A 23,127-nucleotide genomic window follows, 5' to 3' on the forward strand; every position below is an offset into this window, starting at 1 on the left:
TGTGTGTGTGTGTGTGTGTGTGTGAGTGTGTGTGTGTGTGTGTGTGTGTGTGTGTGTGTGTGTGATGTGTGGTGTGTGTGTGTGGTGTGTGGTGTGTGTGTGTGTGTGTATGTGTGTGTGTGTGGTGTGTGTGTGTGTGTGTGTGTACTCACCTAGTTGTACTCACCTAGTTGTGTTTGCGGGGGTTGAGCTCTGGCTCTTTGGTCCCGCCTCTCAACCGTCAATCAACAGGTGTACAGATTCATGAGCCTATCGGGCTCTGTCATATCTACACTTGAAACTGTGTATGGAGTCAGCCTCCACCACATCACTTCCTAATGCATTCCATTTGTCAACCACTCTGACACTAAAAAAGTTCTTTCTAATATCTCTGTGGCTCATTTGGGCACTCAGTTTCCACCTGTGTCCCCTTGTGCGTGTTCCCCTTGTGTTAAATAGACTGTCTTTATCTACCCTATCAATCCCCTTCAGAATCTTGAATGTGGTGATCATGTCCCCCCTAACTCTTCTGTCTTCCAGCGAAGTGAGGTTTAATTCCCGTAGTCTCTCCTCGTAGCTCATACCTCTCAGCTCGGGTACTAGTCTGGTGGCAAACCTTTGAACCTTTTCCAGTTTAGTCTTATCCTTGACTAGATATGGACTCCATGCTGGGGCTGCATACTCCAGGATTGGCCTGACATATGTGGTATACAAAGTTCTGAATGATTCTTTACACAAGTTTCTGAATGCCGTTTGTATGTTGGCCAGCCTGGCATATGCCGCTGATGTTATCCGCTTGATATGTGCTGCAGGAGACAGGTCTGGCGTGATATCAACCCCCAAGTCTTTTTCCTTCTCTGACTCCTGAAGAATTTCCTCTCCCAGATGATACCTTGTATCTGGCCTCCTGCTCCCTACACCTATCTTCATTACATTACATTTGGTTGGGTTAAACTCTAACAACCATTTGTTCGACCATTCCTTCAGCTTGTCTAGGTCTTCTTGAAGCCTCAAACAGTCCTCTTCTGTTTTAATCCTTCTCATAATTTTAGCATCGTCCGCAAACATTGAGAGAAATGAATCGATACCCTCCGGGAGATCATTTACATATATCAGAAACAAGATAGGACCGAGTACAGAGCCCTGTGGGACTCCACTAGTGACTTCACGCCAATCGGAGGTCTCACCCCTCACCGTAACTCTCTGCTTCCTATTGCTTAGATACTCCCTTATCCACTGGAGCACCTTACCAGCTACACCTCCCTGTCTCTCCAGCTTATGTACCAGCCTCTTATGCGGTACTGTGTCAAAGGCTTTCCGACAATCCAAGAAAATGCAGTCCGCCCAGCCCTCTCTTTCTTGCTTAATCTGTGTCACCTGATCGTAGAATTCTATCAAGCCTGTAAGGCAAGATTTACCCTCCCTGAATCCATGTTGGCGATTTGTCACGAAGTCCCTTCTCTCCAGATGTGTTACCAGGTTTTTTCTCACGATCTTCTCCATCACCTTGCATGGTATACAAGTCAAGGACACTGGCCTGTAGTTCAGTGCCTCTTGTCTGTCGCCCTTTTTGTATATTGGGACCACATTCGCCGTCTTCCATATTTCTGGTAGGTCTCCCGTCTCTAGTGACTTACTATACACTATGGAGAGTGGCAGGCAAAGTGCCTCTGCACACTCTTTCAGTACCCATGGTGAGATCCCATCTGGACCAACAGCCTTTCTAACATCCAGATCCAGCCGCCTGGTTTACCTCCCTTTCTCCTAGCACACCTTTCTCCTTGTGTGTGTGTGTGTGTGTGTGTGTGTGTACTCACCTAGTTGTACTCACCTAGTTGTGTCTGCAGGATCGAGCATTGACTCTTGGATCCCGCCTTTCGAGCATCGGTTGTTTACAGCAATGACTCCTGTCCTATTTCCCTATCATACCTGGTTTTAAAATTATGAATAGTATTTGCTTCCACAACCTGTTCCTGAAGTGCATTCCATTTCCCCACTACTCTCACGCTAAAAGAAAACTTCCTAACATCTCTGTGACTCATCTGAGTTTCAAGCTTCCATCCATGTCCTCTCGTTCTGTTACTATTCCGTGTGAACATTTCGTCTATGTCCACTCTGTCAATTCCTCTGAGTATCTTATACGTTCCTATCATGTCCCCCCTCTCCCTTCTTCTTTCTAGTGTCGTAAGGCACAATTCCCTCAGGCGCTCTTCATACCCCATCCCTCGTAGCTCTGGGACGAGTCTCGTTGCAAACCTCTGAACCTTTTCCAGTTTCATTATATGTTTCTTCAGATGGGGACTCCATGATGAGGCGGCATACTCTTATCGGCATACTGTGTGTGTGTGTGTGTGTGTGTGTGTGTGTGTGTGTGTGTGTGTGTGTGTGTGTGTGGTGTGTGTTTGTGTGTTTGTGTGTGTGTGTGTGTTTGTGTGTGTGTGTGTTTGTGTGTGTGTGTTTGTGTGTTGTGTGTTTGTGTGTTGTGTGTGTGTGTGTGTGTGTGTGTGTGTGTGTGTGTGTGTGTGTGTGTGTGTGTGTGTGTGTGTGTGTGTGTGTGTGGTGTGTGTGTGTGTGTGTGTGTGTGTGTGTGTGTGTGTGTGGTGTGTGTGTGTGTGTGTGGTGTGTGTGTGTGTGTGTGTGTGTGTGTGTGTGTGTGTGTGTGTGTGGTGTGTGTGTGTGTGTGGTGTGTGTTTGTGTGTGTGTGTGTGTGTGTGTGTGTGTGTGTGTGTGTGTGTGTGTGTGTGTGTGTGTGTGTGTGTGTGTGTGGTGTGTGTGTGTGTGTGGTGTGTGTGTGTGTGTGTGTGTGTGTGTGTGTGTGTGTGTGTGTGTGTGTGTGTGTGTGTGTGTGGTGTGTGTGTGTGTGTGGTGTGTGTTTGTGTGTTTGTGTGTGTGTGTGTGTGTGTGTGTGTGTGTGTGTGTGTGTGTGTGCGTGCGCTCACGTATTTATTATCACCTATTTGTGTCTGCAGGATCGAACATTGAATCTTGGATCCCGCCTTTCCAGCCATCGGTTGTTTATAGCAATGACTCCAGTCCCATTTCCCTATCATATCTAGTATTAAAATTATGAATAGAGTTTGCTTCCACAACCTGTTCCTGAAGTGCATTCCATTTTCCCACTACTCTCACTCTGAAAGAAAACTTCCTAACATCTCTGTGAGTCATCTGAGTTTCCAGCCTCCATCCATGTCCCTTCACTTTCAGTATATGCCCCGTTTGTTTCCCTTATTCTTTGGTCGTTCACCGACATCTTTCTTCTTATATGGCTGTGTAGTAATTTAGGTTGCTTTTTCGCTCTGATCGCAATATCGTTCTCATAGTTTCTTTCCGATGTTCTTCTTATGTTAATGTAATCGTTCCTAGCTCTGTTGTATCTGATGTCTGTGTCTGGTCCTCTATCCTTTGTCTTCTGTACTTCCTCCACTCCCGCCTGCTGGCCATTTTTGCTTCCTGACACTGTCTATTAAACCATGGGTTATTATATTCTCTCTTACGTTTTTCCTTTACTGTTGGTATAAATCTCTCGTCGGCCTCCTGGCATTTCTGTATGACTAGGTCCATCATATCTTGGACTGTTTTTCCTCTAATTTCTTCCTCCCACTGCACTTCTCCCAGATAGTCCCTTATCCTCCTGTAGTCCCCTTCCTGTACTCAATTCTCCTTTCCCAGACCTTTTTGTCCATTGGTCACAAGTTTGAATTCCATCATGTAGTCAAAGACTAGGACACAATGGTCACTGGCCCCAAGAGGTATTTCGTGTTCCAAATTCTCGATGTCTTCTACGTTCTGGGTGAAAATCAGATCTAATAGGCTCGGTGCATCTCCTCCTCTTTCCCTTGTGTCTTCCTTCACATGTTGTCTTAGGAAATTCCTGTCTATAACATCTACTAACTTTGTTCCCCACGGTTCTTCCCAGCCATGGGGATTACTTGATTCCCAATTTATCTCTCCATGATTTAGGTCCCCCATGACCAGCAGCTTCGCTCTCATTCTGTGGGCTAATACCTGGTTGATACCTGGTTGATGGGGTTCTGGGAGTTCTTCTACTCCCCAAGCCCGGCCCGAGGCCAGGCTTGACTTGTGAGAGTTTGGTCCACCAGGCTGTTGCTTGGAGCGGCCCGCAGGCCCACATACCCACCACAGCCCGGTTGGTCCGGCACTCCTTGGAGGAATAAATCTAGTTTCCTCTTGAAAATGTCCACGGTTGTTCCGGCAATATTTCTTATGCTTGCTGGGAGGACGTTGAACAACCGCGGACCTCTGATGTTTATACAGTGTTCTCTGATTGTGCCTATGGCACCTCTGCTCTTCACTGGTTCTATTCAACATTTTCTTCCATATCGTTCACTCCAGTACGTTGTTATTTTACTGTGTAGATTTGGTACTTGGCCCTCCAGTATCTTCCAGGTGTATATTATTTGATATCTCTCTCGTCTTCTTTCTAGTGAGTACATTTGGAGAGCTTTGAGACGATCCCAATAATTTAGGTGCTTTATTGCATCTATGCGTGCCGTATATGTTCTCTGTATTCCCTCTATTTCAGCAATCTCTCCTGCTCTGAAGGGGGAAGTGAGTACTGAGCAGTACTCAGGACGGGACAACACGAGTGACTTGAAGAGTACAACCATTGTGATGGGATCCCTGGAATGAATGTTGGAATAATGTTGCTGCCTTCTGCAGTTCATCTATACATGCCTTGTTGCTGTCATCATACTCCTACCTGGGTCTTCTACTGTTTGGTGGGGGATTGTAGATTACCAAGATCTCATTCTTTCTCCCATCTACTGTCAGAGTTCCATGTATGAAGCTTGTGCACTCATTGGTAACCCGATTTCTCAGGTCTTCAAACTTCCATTTCCGCTTTATTAGGAGTGCTACTCCCCCTCCCTGTCTCTGTCTTCTCTTTTCTTATCACCTGGTACTCCTCTTGAAAGATTCCATCCGAGATCATGCCATTTATTTTAGTTTCCACTATTGCAAAAATGTCAGGATCTGCATCACTAACTCCATCTTTTATATCTTCTCCTGCTTTATTAGACACCGCATCAGCATTGGTGTACCAAACCTTGAGATTCTTCTTGGAAACTTTTGTGCCAGAGTTCGCCCTTTCTCTGGGGGTCTGGGGGGTGTCTGGGGGTGAGTGGGGGGCTGGGGAGATCCGGGGGGTGTCTGGGGGTGAGTGGGGTCTGAGGGAGTGCTTGGGGGGCGAATGGTGTCTGGGCATCTAGGAAGGTAAATAGGAAGGTCTGGGGTAGTAAGGTCTGGGTAGGTAGGTCTGGAGTTGGAAGGGCATACTGGGTCTGAAAATTAGGGAGGGTCTGAGAGGCATAGAGGGGTTGAGAGGTATTGTGAGGCTTGTACAGGTCATTTCTTGCTACAGTTGTAAGGCCCCAATCCAGTGGCGGATTTTCACCTCATTCCCTGCCATCTCGGCTCTAATATCTCTCATGATCCCCTGTAACTCAAAGTCTTCAATCTCCATGCTTTCCTGCCGCGATGATGCCTTGGCTTTGAGTAATCCATGTAGTATAATTGTCCGCCTCCTCAGTGAGGCACTGTCATGCTGGTCGCCCCTTCCCTGGATATCCCCCATCCCTCTCACACTCGCTACCCCATCCCCCACTACTCCCCCTTCCCTTACTATCTACGGGCTCACCATAGCCCGTGTTACTTGGAACTTTTTGTTCCAGGTAGCGAATCTTTAACAATAATAACCCCCTTCCCTTGCCATGCTTCCTTTATTCCTGCCAAATTCAGTTGCAAGACTAGTTATTTCACTTTCCCGTGCTACCCTGGTCTTTCTGATTTCTTCCTGAATATAGTCCATAAGCTCTTGTTTTTGTCTCTGAACCTCGTCTTGCATTTTATTAAAGATCTAATATTTAATTTACAATTTTGCTGATTTATATATTTTGTGGGTGTGTGATATTTCTCAGTGATATTTCTCAGTTTTATGATAAAATTTACTATGCTTTACCTGATTCAATTAATTTACATAACTCCAGTTTCAAGTCATGTGCATACCAGATTGCATATTTAATTTATAATTTTGCTGATTCATATATTTAGTGTGTGTGTGTGTGTGTGTGTGAGGGGTGGAGGCCAGCACAACCACAGGCCTCCCCACCACCGATGGAGACTCAGTCACCAGAAGAACTGGCTACTTCCCACGGCAATATTAACATGGACTCAGTTCACCAAGATTGTAATATTTTGTTGAATTATCTGCAGGTGTCTTGCAAATTGTCTATACAGTATACCTAGGTCATAAAAGTATTTGTGTGTACGTCTGATACCATACTACTTGTGAAGGAGGAAATGTATATGTTTACCTCTCAGAATGTTTGGTAATGTGTTTATTTGTGATGTGTGTCTATGTATATATTAACACGTTGTACTGAACGGGGTGAGAATAGCTTGAGCTACCTCATCCCTTTGTGTGTATTTTACCTCAATAAACTTATTTCAATTTCAATTTCAATTTCAACATGGACTCAGAAAGCAGCCAGTCAGTCGAGGAGGGTGAGTATCAAGACGTTCTAACAAGGCAACAGAAGAAACGGTTAAGACAGGATGCAAGGCGTAGTGTGGACAGTAATACACTTAACGGAAACGATAAGAGAATGAAGAACGACGCCGAGACTGATGCAGACAAACGGACGGAACAATGTGAGGAAGGTGAGGGTCAGCGGAGATGGAGGCTTCTCTTCCCTGCCTCATGCACGCTGGCCTATCAGAAGCTGCTGTGGACAGTCACACTTGGAAGAGAGCACCGCAAGTTCGAGCCCCTGCTGAAGGAAGGTGTAAACAGACCTTACTTAACGGTAGGTTCTATGGAGGCAGTGGAGTATCTTACCCAGCAAGGATATGATGGAATTGTTATGGAAATACCGGAGGGGAACGAGAAGCTGACGAAGGTAATTATCTATAAATACCCTCAGATTCTGGACCCCGAGTTCATCCTCGACGACCAACGATTTGTGTGGGCCAAGCGTCACCTTATTAAAGGTGAAGCTAGGAGTCAGGTGGTGGCTTTAGTGAGAGGTGAAGTACCCGAGAAAGTGTTCATCACCGGGGCTGGCTACAGGCATGTAGCAAAGTATGTGGAAGAGCCCATAATATGCCTGAAATGCTGCAGATGGGGGCATAAATCCTGGAGCTGTCAACATGATCCACGATGTCGTTTCTGCGGAAAGTCTCACCTCTCTAATGTGTGTAGAAACAGACTTAATCTGGATGAGAAAATAGTTCCCAGATGCTGCAACTGTGGAGGCGTTCACAACGCCAGCTCGGCTGTGTGTAGCAAGAGGCCGAGTATGGGTGTTCTCCGGCCGGTGAATGTTACAGAGCAGGCAAGAGCTCTTACCCAGACACCGGGAGCACAGCAAAACAGTCTGCCCCAAACAGCACCAGTGAACCGGACGAATGCGTGGGTAAAGGAGTCTCCTTTACTTCGTCAGGCTCAAGCAACAAGCAGCCACGCCACCACTCAGGACTCCGGCAGTGACAATGTAACGGTGAGTGAAGTGGCTACTGTGGCTCAGAAAGAGGGTCATAATAATATGGCCAAGGAGGTGTGGGCTGAACTAAGAAAAGTTGGTGAGTTCCTCCAAAATCTGGGGCAGAGAATCGAGTCCATCGAGGCGAAATTAAACGTTCTGGAGGTCAAGGAAATTCACAAAACTGTGAAAGAAAATCAGGATATAGTGGTTGAGGGCAATAATGAAATATTGAGTGCTGAAATGAAAGAAAGTGAAGTGTGTGTGAATGATGGTAGTCGTAGTGAAAGGAAGAACCCTATAATTACACATAAAATGAAGGAATCATTTGGGCCAATAATGGACGTCTCAGGGCTGAAAAAATCTCTTGAGAATCGCAATGTCGCTTTTACTGGTGAACTTGGGAGGAGGTGGGAGATGTTATGCCAAGTATGGCTATCATTTAGTGAATTTATAGGGGATGACTTAGGCAGTGAATTGATTAATAATGGATCACCCTAGACTGAAAGTGTTGTCATGGAATGTTAATGGTTTAAGAAACAGGGTTACAGATGTTCATTGTTATGTGATGGGAAATGATATTGATGTTGTAGCTCTCCAGGAGACAGGGGATAGGAATGAAGGACTATTGAAATTAAATGGCTATAAAGGGTTTCACCTCTTCGCTGCAAATAACATCAGAGGCACGTCGATTTATGTTAAGAACTCCTTACCAGCAGAGTTAGTAGAACCGCCATCAAAAACGCAAGGTATAGAGAGTGTTTGTGTTAAATTATCATTAAGGGAAGGGGAATTTATTGTAGTTAATTTGTGTGTATCCAGGAACTGCTTCGACGCTAACTATCTACCTGACTGCATTTATACTAATCCTTCACTGGTCATTGGGGACCTTAATGCTCGGCACACAAGCCTTGGGACAGTGGGTAGTATTAATGCTAATGGGGTCAAGTGGTTACAGTTTCTACAAGATCATCCAGATACCTGTCTATTGGGAAACAATGAACCAACTCACATCAGGGGAGGACGGCTTGACTATGCCTGCATTTTAAACTCTCAGGGGATTATGGGGGAGGCTCGGGTTGTTCGGGAACTACTTAGTGACCACTTTGTCTTGAACGTTGAATTACCACTGGGGAAAAAACAAGTCCACTTTCAAAGGAAAAGGCTAAATATTAATAAAGATATGAAAAATTATTTTATTCAAAATATGGGAGATTGGTATCAACATTACACGCCGCTCTGCGTTGATAGTTTTTACGAGGATATGGTCGAGAACATAGAGAAATTAGTACAGAGGGAAAATAACGGGGGCAGGGGAAGCAAGACGCACGGACCTAAGAAATTTAAATATTCCAATGATCAGCAAGTCAAGGGGTGGGAGAGAATGCTACGGAGTGCACATAAAGAATGGTTAAAAAATGGAATGAGGGATGAAGAGAAAAATACAATGTTGGAAGTGGCTAGGGAATGCAGTCAGGTGAGGAAGGAGGCGCGGGACAGATACTGGCAAGACTTTGCTCAGTCCATTGGTAATACTAAGAACCTTAAAGACATATGGAGAGCAGTAAACAAAATCAGGGGTTGTAAGACCAAATTCATTGCTCACTCAGATCCAGGGAAAGTTGCTAATGAGTTAGTAGATAAATGGGCAAGTGTTGCTGGTATGGAGTCCTTACCTGCAGACACGAGAGTCACCATTGAGTCATGGGAAAATATTAGAAATGGAGTAACTTTATGTGCCTTAAATACAAGATCTATAACATGCACTGAGATAACTCACGATGAGCTACTGGATGCTATAAAAAGTGGCAGCTCTACTGCTCCGGGAAAAGATGGAGTAACGTATGACATTCTTAATTATTTAGCCGGTATGAAACCTAGTCCCTTACTTGATTTGTTTAATATGAGTTATAGAGAGGGAAAGTTACCAAGAAAATGGATAGAGGCAGTCATCATTCCTATCCCTAAGTCAAACGGTGGCTACAGACCTGTCTCCTTAACATCCTGCTTTTGTAAAATGATGGAAAGGATTTTGTTAAATAGGCTACTCTACCTTGTAGGTGATAACATGTCCAGTAATCTCTTTGGTTTTATCAAAGGCAAAAGTACTGCGGATTGTCTCTTAAAGTGTTTGTCTAATGTGGATGACAATTGTAGAGTTTTTGTTGATCTACAAGGAGCATTTGATAAAGCCAATGGGGAAGTAATCTTATACGAATTTGCCAATCTGGGAATAACAGGGAGATTGTTACACTGGATAAGGGATTATCTACAAGGCAGAAAAGGTCAGGTGTATTACCAGGGATGCATGTCTGAGGAACGGAGGTTCCAGTTAGGTACCCCACAAGGGGGAGTATTAAGTCCCACCTTATTCAATGTATTAATGAACAGATTAGCATCAGAAATGTATCCTCCAGGGGTCACGACGATCATATATGCTGATGACATTCTTATACAAGGCACTTCCGGGAACAAAATTCAAACTGCTCTTAACATACTTGGTACAACCTGTCACAAGTTAGGCTTAGTTATAAATGCAGATAAAACCAAATATGAGTATAGGAAACGAAGAAATATAACACTTACTCTAAATGGTGTGGAACTGAGCCGTGTTCAGAAGTACAAGTATCTGGGCATGTATGTTGGATACACATGTGAGAGTAAAAATGCTGAAATAAATCATATCAGCACCTTATGTAAAGCCCGTCTGCATCCTCTAAAAGCACTGGCTTTTTCTGGTGCAGGTGTTGGGGTACCTATCTTGCGGATGTTATACATAAGTACTGTTCGGTCCCTGATAGACTACGCAGCACCCGTATTGTCTTACACAGGCCAAGGCAGAATTCAAAAAATAGAGCTGATACAGAACGAGGCTATGAGGATTATTCTTGGATGTCAAAGAAATGCAATGATTGAAATAATGAGAATGGAATTAAATTTACAGAGTGTGTGTGATAGAGTCCGTGACATTAACACTAGAGTAGCTATTCGTTTCATGCGGAGAAAAGGAGGGGATAAGCTGTTTGAGAGCGTTCAGACCTGCTTGAGTGACGTACACACTTCCAGGAAACTGAGGGAGACACGCTACACGAGGGGATTAGCTCATGACCTCAGGGAATACGATGTACTCGACTGCTGTAGACCCTCTCGACAGGGTAATATGTCTGCTCCCTGGAAAGTACAGAAAATAGACGTCGAAATTGTACCCCTCAATGTGAAAAAGATTCATCATGAACCGGGACAATTACGGTGTATGTATGGAAGCATGATATCCCGGTTACCAAGAGGCAACAGTTTACATGTATATTGCGACGGGTCGGTGGCGGAGGATGGCAGGGCAGGGTGTGGTGTTCTAATGAGGGAATATACGGAGTTTGGGACTGTGGACAGGAAAATTGAACTCCGGCTTAGTAATTATATATCATCCACACAAGCTGAACTGCAGGCCATTCTGGCGTGTTTGGAGGAAGTACGTCATGACGACAAAAATGTTTTTGTATTTGTCGATAGCCGAGGAGCACTGGAGTCCTTAAACAGTCGAAACCCAGTCTTCATGTCTATAGTTGAGGATTGTAAGAGAAGAATAGCTGAGATACAGCTGAAAGGTCATAGTGTGAAATTCATGTGGATTCCATCTCATGTTGGAATAGTGCTCAACGAGGTGGCAGATGACTTGGCCAAACGTGCCACATCAAAACCACAAATTGACATTGAATGTGAATTCACAATGAGACAAATAAGAAGCAAAATCAGAAATATTCAGGCACAGGCAGGAGTGGAGAGGAGAGGGATAATGTATGAGAGAAGTCTAACCATGCAACACTACATGTATGTGAGTCAAAACACCCATTTCACTTATGGTAAAAGGAGAAATGCTTGGAGTGACTCTGTGTACATGCGGCTCAGGCTTGGGTACAAATATTACTGGGAATATGGGATAGGCGTTCATGATAATGACACGAAGTGTAAACTATGTGGTATGTTAAGGTCTCACACCCTTGCCCATTATGTTCTTGATTGTCCGTTGATTAATGTATATAGAAACACTGAGATAAGGACTGTTCCTGAGCAAATAGCCTGGATGTGTCACAAAGGAAAGGTTGATGATATTCTTGAGAGATATAAGAATTTTGCACCAAGACTGTAATATTTTGTTGAATTATCCGTATAACTAGGTCATAAAAGTATTTGTGTACGTCTGATACCATACCACTTGTGAAGGAGGAAATGTACATGTTTATCTCTCAGAATGTTTGGTAACAGGTTTATTGTTTGTGATGTGTGTCTATGTATGTACTAACACGTTGTACTGAACGGGGTGAGAATAGCTTGAGCTACCTCATCCCTTTGTGTGTATTTTACCTCAATAAACTTATTTCAATTTCAATTTCAATTTCAATTTCAACTTTTAATCCCTTGGATTAGATCCTCTCTCCAAACATCCCTCTTCCCTACAAATTTCCCTATCAGCTTCTCCACAAGCCTATCCTCTTCTTCATTCATAATACTGCTGGACCTAGACGCCCTTCCTGATCTAGTCATTGCTATAAACAACCTTACCCACAGGCGCTCCAAGTACCTTACCCATCTGCTATACTCACTATAGGCGAGTGAGTCTCCAGGCGTCTGTCTCCCCCACGTGGTGTAGTAAGGATCGCTGCCGGGGTGAGGTCACCTCGGTCACAGACTGAGGCTGTGAGGTCACAGTCAGCGTGAGGTCAGTCAGCGCTAATTTTTCTGTTTTTCTTCACTTCCTTATGGTTTGAGTCAAATTCCAAGTTTTTCATTCACTCGTATACATACTTCGAAGTAGCCTGATTATCCTGTGTGTGTGTGTGTGTGTGTGTGTGTGTGTGTGTGTGTGTGTGTGTGTGTGTGTGTATACTCACCTAGTTGTACTCACCTAGTTGTGCTTGCGGGGGTTGAGCTCTGGCTCTTTGGTCCCGCCTCTCGACTGTCAATCAACAGGTGTACAGGTTCCTGAGCCTATTGGGCTCTATCATATCTACACTTGAAACTGTGTATGGAGTCAGCCTCCACCACATCACTTCCTAATACATTCCATTTGTCAACCACACTGACACTAAAAAAGTTCTTTCTAATATCTCGGTGGCTCATTTGGGCACTCAGTTTCCACCTGTGTCCCCTAGTGCGTGTGCCCCTTGTGTTAAACAGCCTGTCTTTATCAACCCTGTCAATTCCCTTGAGGATCTTGAATGTGGTGATCATGTCCCCCTAACTCTTCTGTCTTCCAACGAAGTGAGGTTCAATTCCCGTAGTCTCTCCTCGTAGCTCATACCTCTCAGCTCGGGTACTAGTCTGGTGGCAAACCTTTGAACCTTTTCCATTTTAGTCTTATGCTTGACTAGATATGGACTCCATGCTGGTGCCGCATACTCCAGGATTGGTCTGACATATGTGGTATATAATGTTCTGAAAGATTCCTTACACAAGTTTCTAAAGGCCATTCGTATGTTAGCCAACCTGGCATATGCTGCTGCTGTTATCCTCTTGATGTGAGCATCAGGGGACAGGTCTGGCGTGATATCAACCCCCAGGTCTTTCTCTCTCTCGGACTCTTGAAGTATTTCATCTCCCAAGTGATACCTTGTATCTGGTCTCCTGCTTCCTACCCCTATCTTCATTACGTTACATTTGCTTGGATTAAACTCTAACAGCCATTTGTACGACCATTCCTGCAGCTTGTCCAGGTCTTCTTGAAGCCTCAAGCTGTCCTCCTCTGTCTTAATCCTTCTCATAATTTTGGCGTCGTCAGCAAACATTGAGAGGAATGAGTCTATACCCTCTGGGAGATCATTTACGTATATCAGAAACAGGATAGGTCCAAGTACAGAGCCCTGTGGGACTCCACTGGTGACTTCACGCCAATCTGAGGTCTCACCCCTCACTGTAACTCTCTGCTTCCTATTGTTTAGGTACTCCCTTATCCACTGGAGCGCCCTACCAGTTACTCCTGCCTGTTTCTCTAGCTTATGCATCAATCTTTTATGGGGTACTGTGTCAAAGGCTTTCCGACAGTCCAAAAAATGCAGTCCGCCCACCCTTCTCTTTCTTGTTTAATCTTTGTCACCTGATCGTAGAATTCTATCAATCCTGTAAGGCAAGATTTACCCTCCCTGAACCCATGTTGATGGGTTGTCACGAAGTCTCTTCTCTCCAGATGTGTGTGTGTGTGTGTGTGTGTGTGTGTGTGTGTGTGTGTGTGTGTGTGTGTGTGTGTGTGTGTGTGTGTGTGTGTGTGTGTGTGTATTTGTGTGTGTGTGTTCACCTAGTTGTGTTTGCGGGGGTTGAGCTTTGGCTCTTTGGTCCCGCCTCTCAACCGTCAATCAACAGGTGTACAGATTCCTGAGCCTATTGGGCTCTATCATATCTACACTTGAAACTGTGTATGGAGTCAGCCTCCACCACATCACTTCCTAATACATTCCATTTGTCAACCACTCTGACACTAAAAAAGTTCTTTCTAATATCTTTGTGGCTCATTTGGGCACTCATTTTCCACCTGTGTCCCCTAGTGTGTGTGCCCCTTGCGTTAAATAGACTGTCTTTATCTACCCTATCAATTCCCTTCAGAATCTTGAATGTGGTGATCATGTCCCCCCTAACTCTTCTGTCTTCCAACGAAGTGAGGTTCAATTCCCGTAGTCTCTCCTCGTAGCTCATACTTCTCAGCTCGGGTACTAGTCTGGTGGCAAACCTTTGCACCTTTTCCAGTTTTTCCATACTTGACTAGATATGGACTCCATGCTGGAGCTGCATACTCCAGAATTGGTCTGACATATGTGGTATACAAAGTTCTGAATGATTCTTTACACAAGTTTCTGAATGCCGTTCTTATGTTGGCCAGCCTGGCATATGCCGCTGATGTTATCCTCTTGAACTGGGCTGCAGGAGACAGGTCTGGCGTGATATCAACCCCCAAGTCTTTTTCTTTCTCTGACTCTTGAAGAATTTCATCTCCCAGATGATACCTTGTATCTGGCCTCCTGCTCCCTACACCTATCTTCATTACATTACATTTGGTTGGGTTAAACTCTAATAACCATTTCTTCGACCAGGCCTCACCACCACCTCACCACTTCAGCGTGTCTAAGTCTTCTTGAAGCCTCAAGCTGTCCTCCTCTGTCTTAATCCTTCTCATAATTTTGGCATCGTCCGCAAACATTGAGAGAAATGAATCTATACCCTCCGGGAGATCATTTACATATATCAGAAACAAGATAGGACCGAGTATAGAGCCCTGTGGGACTCCACTGGTGACTTCACGCTAATCGGAAGTCTCACCCCTCACCGTAACTCTCTGCTTCCTATTGCTTAGGTACTCCCTTATCCACTGGAGCACCTTACCAGCTACACCTGCTTGTCTCTCCAGCTTATGTACCAGCCTCTTATGCGGTACTGTGTCAAAGGCTTTCCGACAATCCAAGAAAATGCAGTCCGCCCAGCCCTCTCTTTCTTGCTTAATCTTTGTCACCTGATCGTAGAATTCTATTAAGCCAGTCAGGCAAGATTTACCCTCCCTGAACCCATGTTGGCGATTTGTCACGAAGTCCCTTCTCTCCAGATGTGTTACCAGGTTTTTCTCACGATCTTGTGTGTGTGTGTGTGTGTGTGTGTGTGTGTGTGTGTGTGTCTGTGTGTGTGTGTGTGTGTCTGTCTGTCTGTCTGTCTGTCTGTCTGTCTGTCTGTCTGTCTGTCTGTCTGTCTGTCTCGCTCTCTCTCTCTCTCTCTCTCTCTCTCTCTCTCTCTCTCTCTCTCTCTCTCTCTCTCTCTCTCTCTCTCTCTCTCTCTCTCTCTCTCTCTCTCTTTTCTATCATCGTCATGTTTAGTTCCTTCAGTCTATCTTCATACAACATCTGTGACAAGTCTTGTTGAACACTTCCGAGCCTTTTTGAGTCTAATTATATGTTTCTTTATGTGGGGCTCCATGATGGGGTGATACACTCCAAAAATTAGTGTCACTGGCCGTGTACATCAAGCCTCTTTAGCCAGGTTCCAGAATGATGGTCTAACTTTCGTTAGTGTAGAGTAGGCTGCTGTTGTTCCGTGCCTCTGGAGGTGGGTTCCGGGCCACTCCCAGGTCATTAGTCTGGTCGTTAGAGGGAGGCAGCTGCTCTTCACCCTGCTGCGTCCTCTGGGTCTCCTGACGCCCGTTCTCATGTCCATCACCTTACACTTGCTGGTGTTGAACTCCAGTAGCCACTTCTCGGACCAACTGTACATCTTGTTGAAGTCGTTCAGGAAAATATTAGAATCCTTAATTATGACAACTCTTCTCGTTAGTTTTGTAGATAATTCGTCAGTCAACCGGTGTACAGATATCGGAGCCTATTGGGCTCTATCATGCCTACATTTGTAAATTGTGTATGGAGCCTGCACAAGCGACCCACCTTAATTGGTTATCTTGAGGTTATCGTGAGATGATTTTGGGGCTTAGCGTCCCCGCGGCCCGGTCCTCGACCAGGCCTTCCATTTGTTACACCACCCTTCCCCCCCCCCCAGGAGGCAGCCCGTAGCAGCTGTGTAACTCCCAGATACATAATTGCTTCTAAGTGAACAGTTGCATCAGGGTGAAAGAAACTCTGACCATTTGTTTCCGCCCCCACCGGGGGATCGAACCCGGAACCTCGGGGGTTACGAATCCCAAGCGCTGTCCACTAAGCCGTCAGTCCCCTGCTGTCTAGTGGACATAAGTGGTTAAGGTTTGCTTAGTACCATCTACCTGTTGTGACTTGTGCCTTGTGATAACTTAATTACCTGATAATAACATTGTTGTGGTCTCGTAACTATTGTACATAACCTAGGTTATATAGATGGTTTTGCCCCAGAAAACTGGGAGTTTGACTTTCACTCAACTCTAGACCTTTTTACGTGATTGACTCGAGGACAGGATTCTCCCTGAGAATATGGGACAAGTTCTTCACTAGGAGCTTAACTTAGGGGACAAGACATAATAGCCCCACGGTGTTGTGTTAAGTTCTGGCACTATATGGCACTCCCCGCTGCTAGTCCGGGGCACTCTCTTTACAAACGACCACTCGACCAAAGCTTTCTTGACGACCAGGTCGTGCTGAGTCGTCTTTTGCAGTCTCTCTCACGTTCACCAGTGTGTGGTGGTGGTGAGGCCTGGCACTAGTGGTGGTGGTGGTGAGGCCTGGCACTAGTGGTGGTGGTGGTGAGGCCTGGCACTAGTGGTGGTGGTGAGGCCTGGCACTAGTGGTGGTGGTGAGGCCTGGCACTAGTGGTGGTGGTGAGGCCTGGCACTAGTGGTGGTGGTGAGGCCTGGCACTAGTGGTGGTGGTGAGGCCTGGCACTAGTGGTGGTGGTGGTGAGGCCTGGCACTAGTGGTGGTGGTGAGGCCTGGCACTAGTGGTGGTGGTGAGGCCTGGCACTAGTGGTGGTGGTGGTGAGGCCTGGCACTAGTGGTGGTGGTGAGGCGTGGCACTAGTGGTGGAGGTGAGGCCTGGCACTAGTGGTGGTGGTGAGGCCTGGCACTAGTGGTGGTGGTGAGGCCTGGCACTAGTGGTGGTGGTGAGGCCTGGCACTAGTGGTGGTGGTGGTGAGGCCTGGCACTATTGGTGGTGGTGAGGCCTGGCACTAGTGGTGGTGGTGGTGAGGCCTGGCACTAGTGGTGGTGGTGAGGCCTGGCACTAGTGGTGGTGGTGGTGGTGAGGCCTGGCACTAGTGGTGGTGGTGGTGAGGCCTGGCACTAGTGGTGGGTGGTGAGGCCTGGCACTAGTGGTTGGTGGTGGTGGTGGTGAGGCCTGGCACTAGTGGTGGTGGTGAGGCCTGGCACTAGTGGTGGTGGTGAGGCCTGGCACTAGTGGTGGTGGTGGTGAGGCCTGGCACTAGTGGTGGTGGTGAGGCCTGGCACTAGTGGTGGTGGTGAGGCCTGGCACTAGTGGTGGTGGTGGTGAGGCCTGGCACTAGTGGTGGTGGTGGTGAGGCCTGGCACTAGTGGTGGTGGTGGTGAGGCCTGGCACTAGTGGTGGTGGTGAGGCCTGGCACTAGTGGTGGTGGTGAGGCCTGGCACTAGTGGTGGTGGTGAGGCCTGGCACTAGTGGTGGTGGTGAGGCCTGGCACTAGTGGTGGTGGTGAGGCCTGGCACTAGTGGTGGTGGTGAGGCCTGGCACTAGTGGTGGGGTGGTGGTGGTGAGGCCTGGCACTAGTGGTGGTGGTGGTGAGGCCTGGCACTAGTGGTGGTGGTGGTGGTGGTGAGGCCTGGCACTAGTGGTGGTGGTGAGGCATGGCACTAGTGGTGGTGGTGGTGAGGCCAGGCACTAGTGGTGGTGGTGAGGCCTGGCACTAGTGGTGGTGGTGGTGAGGCCTGGCACTAGTCGTGGTGGTGAGGCCTGGCACTAGTGGTGGTGGTGAGGCCTGGCACTAGTGGTGGTGGTGAGGCCTGGCACTAGTGGTGGTGGTGAGGCCTGGCACTAGTGGTGGTGGTGGTGAGGCCTGGCACTAGTGGTGGTGGTGAGGCCTGGCACTAGTGGTGGTGTGGTGAGGCCTGGCACTAGTGGTGGTGGTGAGGCCTGGCACTAGTGGTAGTGGTGAGGCCTGGCACTAGTGGTGGTGGTGAGGCCTGGCACTAGTGGTGGTGGTGAGGCCTGGCACTAGTGGTGGTGGTGGTGAGGCCTGGCACTAGTGGTGGTGGTGAGGCCTGGCACTAGTGGTGGTGGTGAGCCTGGCACTAGTGGTGGTGGTGAGGCCTGGCACTAGTGGTAGTGGTGAGGCCTGGCACTAGTGGTGGTGGTGAGGCCTGGCACTAGTGGTGGTGGTGGTGAGGCCTGGCACTAGTGGTGGTGGTGGTGAGGCCTGGCACTAGTGGTGGTGGTGAGGCCAGGCACTAGTGGTGGTGGTGAGGCCTGGCACTAGTGGTGGTGGTGAGGCCTGGCACTAGTGGTGGTGGTGAGGCCTGGCACTAGTGGTGGTGGTGAGGCCTGGCACTAGTGGTGGTGGTGAGGCCTGGCACTAGTGGTGGTGGTGAGGCCTGGCACTAGTGGTGGTGGTGAGGCCTGGCACTAGTGGTGGTGGTGAGGCCTGGCACTAGTGGTGGTGGTGAGGCCTGGCACTAGTGGTGGTGGTGAGGCCTGGCACTAGTGGTGGTGGTGGTGGTGAGGCCTGGCACTAGTGGTGGTGGTGGTGAGGCCTGGCACTAGTGGTGGTTGTGCTGAGGCCTGGCACTAGTGATGGTGGTGAGGCCTGGCACTAGTGGTGGTGGTGGTGAGGCCTGGCACTAGTGGTGGTGGTGAGGCCTGGCACTAGTGGTGGTGGTGAGGCTGGCTGGCACTAGTGGTGGTGGTGGTGGTGGTGGGGTGAGGCCTGGCACTAGTGGTGGTGGTGAGGCCTGGCACTAGTGGTAGTGGTGAGGCCTGGCACTAGTGGTGGTGGTGAGGCCTGGCACTAGTGGTGGTGGTGAGGCCTGGCACTAGTGGTGGTGGTGAGGCCTGGCACTAGTGGTGGTGGTGGTGGTGAGGGCCTGGCACTAGTGGTGGTTGTGAGGCCTGGCACTAGTGGTGTTGGGGCTGAGGCCTGGCACTAGTGATGGTGGTGAGGCCTGGCACTAGTGGTGGTGGTGGTGAGGCCTGGCACTAGTGGTGGTGGTGAGGCCTGGCACTAGTGGTGGTGGTGAGGCCTGGCACTAGTGGTGGTGGTGGTGGTGGTGGTGGTGAGGCCTGGCACTAGTGGTGGTGGTGAGGCCTGGCACTAGTGGTGGTGATGAGGCCTGGCACTAGTGGTGGTGGTGGTGAGGCCTGGCACTAGTGGTGGTGGTGAGGCCTGGCACTAGTGGTGGTGGTGGTGGTGGTGGTGAGGCCTGGCACTAGTGGTGGTGGTGGTGGTGGTGGTGAGGCCTGGCACTAGTGGTGGTGGTGGTGAGGCCTGGCACTAGTGGTGGTGGTGGGGTGAGGCCTGGCACTAGTGGTGTGGTGGTGAGGCCTGGCACTAGTGGTGGTGGTGAGGCCTGGCACTAGTGGTGGTGGTGAGGCCTGGCACTAGTGGTGGTGGTGACGCCTGGCACTAGTGGTGGTGGTGAGGCCTGGCACTAGTGCTGGTGGTGAGGCCTGGCACTAGTGGTGGTGGTGGTGAGGCCTGGCACTAGTGGTGGTGGTGGTGAGGCCTGGCACTAGTGGTGGTGGTGGTGAGGCCTGGCACTAGTGGTGGTGGTGAGGCCTGGCACTAGTGGTGGTGGTGAGGCCTGGCACTAGTGGTGGTGGTGAGGCCTGGCACTAGTGGTGGTGGTGAGGCCTGGCACTAGTGGTGGTGGTGACGCCTGCCACTAGTGCTGGTGGTGAGGCCTGGCACTAGTGCTGGTGGTGAGGCCTGGCACTAGTGCTGGTGGTGAGGCCTGGCACTAGTGGTGGTGGTGAGGCCTGGCACTAGTGGTGGTGGTGGTGAGGCCTGGCACTAGTGGTGGTGGTGGTGAGGCCTGGCACTAGTGGTGGTGGTGAGGCCTGGCACTAGTGGTGGTGGTGAGGCCTGGCACTAGTGGTGGTGGTGGTGGTGAGGCCTGGCACTAGTGGTGGTGGTGAGGCCTGGCACTAGTGGTGGTGGTGGTGAGGCCTGGCACTAGTGGTGGTGGTGAGGCCTGGCACTAGTGGTGGTGGTGAGGCCTGGCACTAGTGTTGGTGGTGGTGGTGGTGGTGGTGAGGCCTGGCACTAGTGGTGGTGGTGGTGAGGCCTGGCACTAGTGTGGTGGTGCTGAGGCCTGGCACTAGTGATGGTGGTGAGGCCTGGCACTAGTGGTGGTGGTGGTGAGGCCTGGCACTAGTGGTGGTGGTGAGGCCTGGCACTAGTGGTGGTGGTGAGGCCTGGCACTAGTGGTGGTGGTGGTGGTGGTGGTGGTGAGGCCTGGCACTAGTGGTGGTGGTGAGGCCTGGCACTAGTGGTGGTGATGAGGCCTGGCACTAGTGGTGGTGGTGGAGGCCTGGCACTAGTGGTGGTGGTGAGGCCTGGCACTAGTGGTGGTGGTGGTGGTGGTGAGGCCTGGCACTAGTGGTGTGGTGGTGAGGCCTGGCACTAGTGGTGGTGGTGTGGTGAGGCCTGGCACTAGTGGTGGTGGTGGTGAGGCCTGGCACTAGTGGTGGTGGTGAGGCCTGGCACTAGTGGTGGTGGTGAGGCCTGGCACTAGTGGTGGTGGTGAGCCTGGCACTAGTGGTGGTGGTGAGGCCTGGCACTAGTGGTGGTGGTGAGGCCTGGCACTAGTGGTGGTGGTGGTGAGGCCTGGCACTAGTGGTGGTGGTGGTGAGGCCTGGCACTAGTGGTGGTGGTGGTGAGGCCTGGCACTAGTGGTGGTGGTGAGGCCTGGCACTAGTGGTGGTGGTGAGGCCTGGCACTAGTGGTGGTGGTGAGGCCTGGCACTAGTGGTGGTGGTGAGGCCTGGCACTAGTGGTGGTGGTGAGCCTGGCACTAGTGCTGGTGGTGAGGCCTGGCACTAGTGGTGGTGGTGAGGCCTGGCACTAGTGGTGGTGGTGAGGCCTGGCACTAGTGGTGGTGGTGGTGAGGCCTGGCACTAGTGGTGGTGGTGGTGAGGCCTGGCACTAGTGGTGGTGGTGAGGCCTGGCACTAGTGGTGGTGGTGAGGCCTGGCACTAGTGGTGGTGGTGGTGGTGAGGCCTGGCACTAGTGGTGGTGGTGAGGCCTGGCACTAGTGGTGGTGGTGGTGAGGCCTGGCACTAGTGGTGGTGGTGAGGCCTGGCACTAGTGGTGGTGGTGAGGCCTGGCACTAGTGGTGGTGGTGTGAGGCCTGGCACTAGTGGTGGTGGTGAGGCCTGGCACTAGTGGTGGTGGTGGTGAGGCCTGGCACTAGTGGTGGTGGTGAGGCCTGGCACTAGTGGTGGTGGTGAGGCCTGGCACTAGTGGTGGTGGTGAGGCCTGGCACTAGTGGTGGTGGTGAGGCCTGGCACTAGTGGTGGTGGTGAGGCCTGGCACTAGTGGTGGTGGTGGTGAGGCCTGGCACTAGTGGTGGTGATGGTGAGGCCTGGCACTAGTGGTGGTGGTGAGGCCTGGCACTAGTGGTGGTGGTGAGGCCTGGCACTAGTGGTGGTGGTGAGGCCTGGCACTAGTGGTGGTGGTGGTGAGGCCTGGCACTAGTGGTGGTGATGGTGAGGCCTGGCACTAGTGGTGGTGGTGAGGCCTGGCACTAGTGGTGGTGGTGAGGCCTGGCACTAGTGGTGGTGGTGAGGCCTGGTACTAGTAGTGGTGGTGGTGAGGCCTGGCACTAGTGGTGGTGGTGGTGAGGCCTGGCACTAGTGGTGGTGGTGAGGCCTGGCACTAGTGGTGGTGGTGGTGAGGCCTGGCACTAGTGGTGGTGGTGAGGCCTGGCACTAGTGGTGGTGGTGGTGAGGCCTGGCACTAGTGGTGGTGGTGAGGCCTGGCACTAGTGGTGGTGGTGAGGCCTGGCACTAGTGGTGGTGGTGAGGCCTGGCACTAGTGGTGGTGGTGAGGCCTGGCACTAGTGGTGGTGGTGAGGCCTGGCACTAGTGGTGGTGGTGAGGCCTGGCACTAGTGGTGGTGGTGAGGCCTGGCACTAGTGGTGGTGGTGAGGCCTGGCACTAGTGGTGGTGGTGAGGCCTGGCACTAGTGGTGGTGATGAGGCCTGGCACTAGTGGTGGTGGTGAGGCCTGGCACTAGTGGTGGTGGTGAGGCCTGGCACTAGTGGTGGTGGTGAGGCCTGGCACTAGTGGTGGTGGTGAGGCCTGGCACTAGTGGTGGTGGTGAGGCCTGGCACTAGTGGTGGTGGTGAGGCCTGGCACTAGTGGTGGTGGTGGTGAGGCCTGGCACTAGTGGTGGTGGTGGTGGTGGTGAGGCCTGGCACTAGTGGTGGTGGTGAGACCTGGCACTAGTGGTGTGGTGGTGGTGAGGCCTGGCACTAGTGGTGGTGGTGGTGAGGCCTGGCACTAGTGGTGGTGGTGGTGGTGAGGCCTGGCACTAGTGGTGGTGGTGAGGCCTGGCACTAGTGGTGGTGGTGAGGCCTGGCACAGTGTGGTGGTGGTGAGGCCTGGCACTAGTGGTGGTGGTGAGGCCTGGCACTAGTGGTGGTGGTGGTGGTGAGGCCTGACACTAGTGGTGGTGGTTGAGGCCTCGGGCACTAGTGGTGGTGGTGAGGCCTCGGCCACTAGTGGGTGGTGGTGAGCGCCATGGCACTAGTGGTGGTGGTGATGAGTGACGGCCCTTGGCACTAGTGGTGCGTGTGGGTGAGGCCCTGGCACTAGTGGTCGGTGGTGCTGAGGCCTGGCATAGTGATGGTGGTGAGGCCTGGCACTAGTGGTGAGTGGTGGTGAGGCCTGGCACTAGTGGTGTGTGGTGAGGCCTGGCACTAGTGGTGGGTGGTGAGGCTAGGCACTCGTGGTGGTGGTGTGAGGCCTGGCCTAGTGTGGTGGTGGTGAGGCCTGGTACACTAGTGGTGGTGGTGAGGCCTGGCACTAGGGTGGTGGTGGTGAGGCCTGGCACTAGTGGTGGTGGTGGTGAGGCCTGGCACTAGTGGTGGTGGTGGTGAGGCCTGGCACTAGTGGTGGTGGTGGTGAGGCCTGGCACTAGTGGTGGTGGGTGAGGCCTGGCACTAGTGGGTGGTGGTGAGGCCTGGCACTAGTGGTGGTGGTGAGGCCTGGCACTAGTGGTGGTGGTTGAGG

This window comes from Procambarus clarkii, chromosome 86, assembly GCF_040958095.1.
Source record: "Procambarus clarkii isolate CNS0578487 chromosome 86, FALCON_Pclarkii_2.0, whole genome shotgun sequence".
Taxonomy (NCBI): Eukaryota; Metazoa; Arthropoda; class Malacostraca; order Decapoda; family Cambaridae; genus Procambarus; species Procambarus clarkii.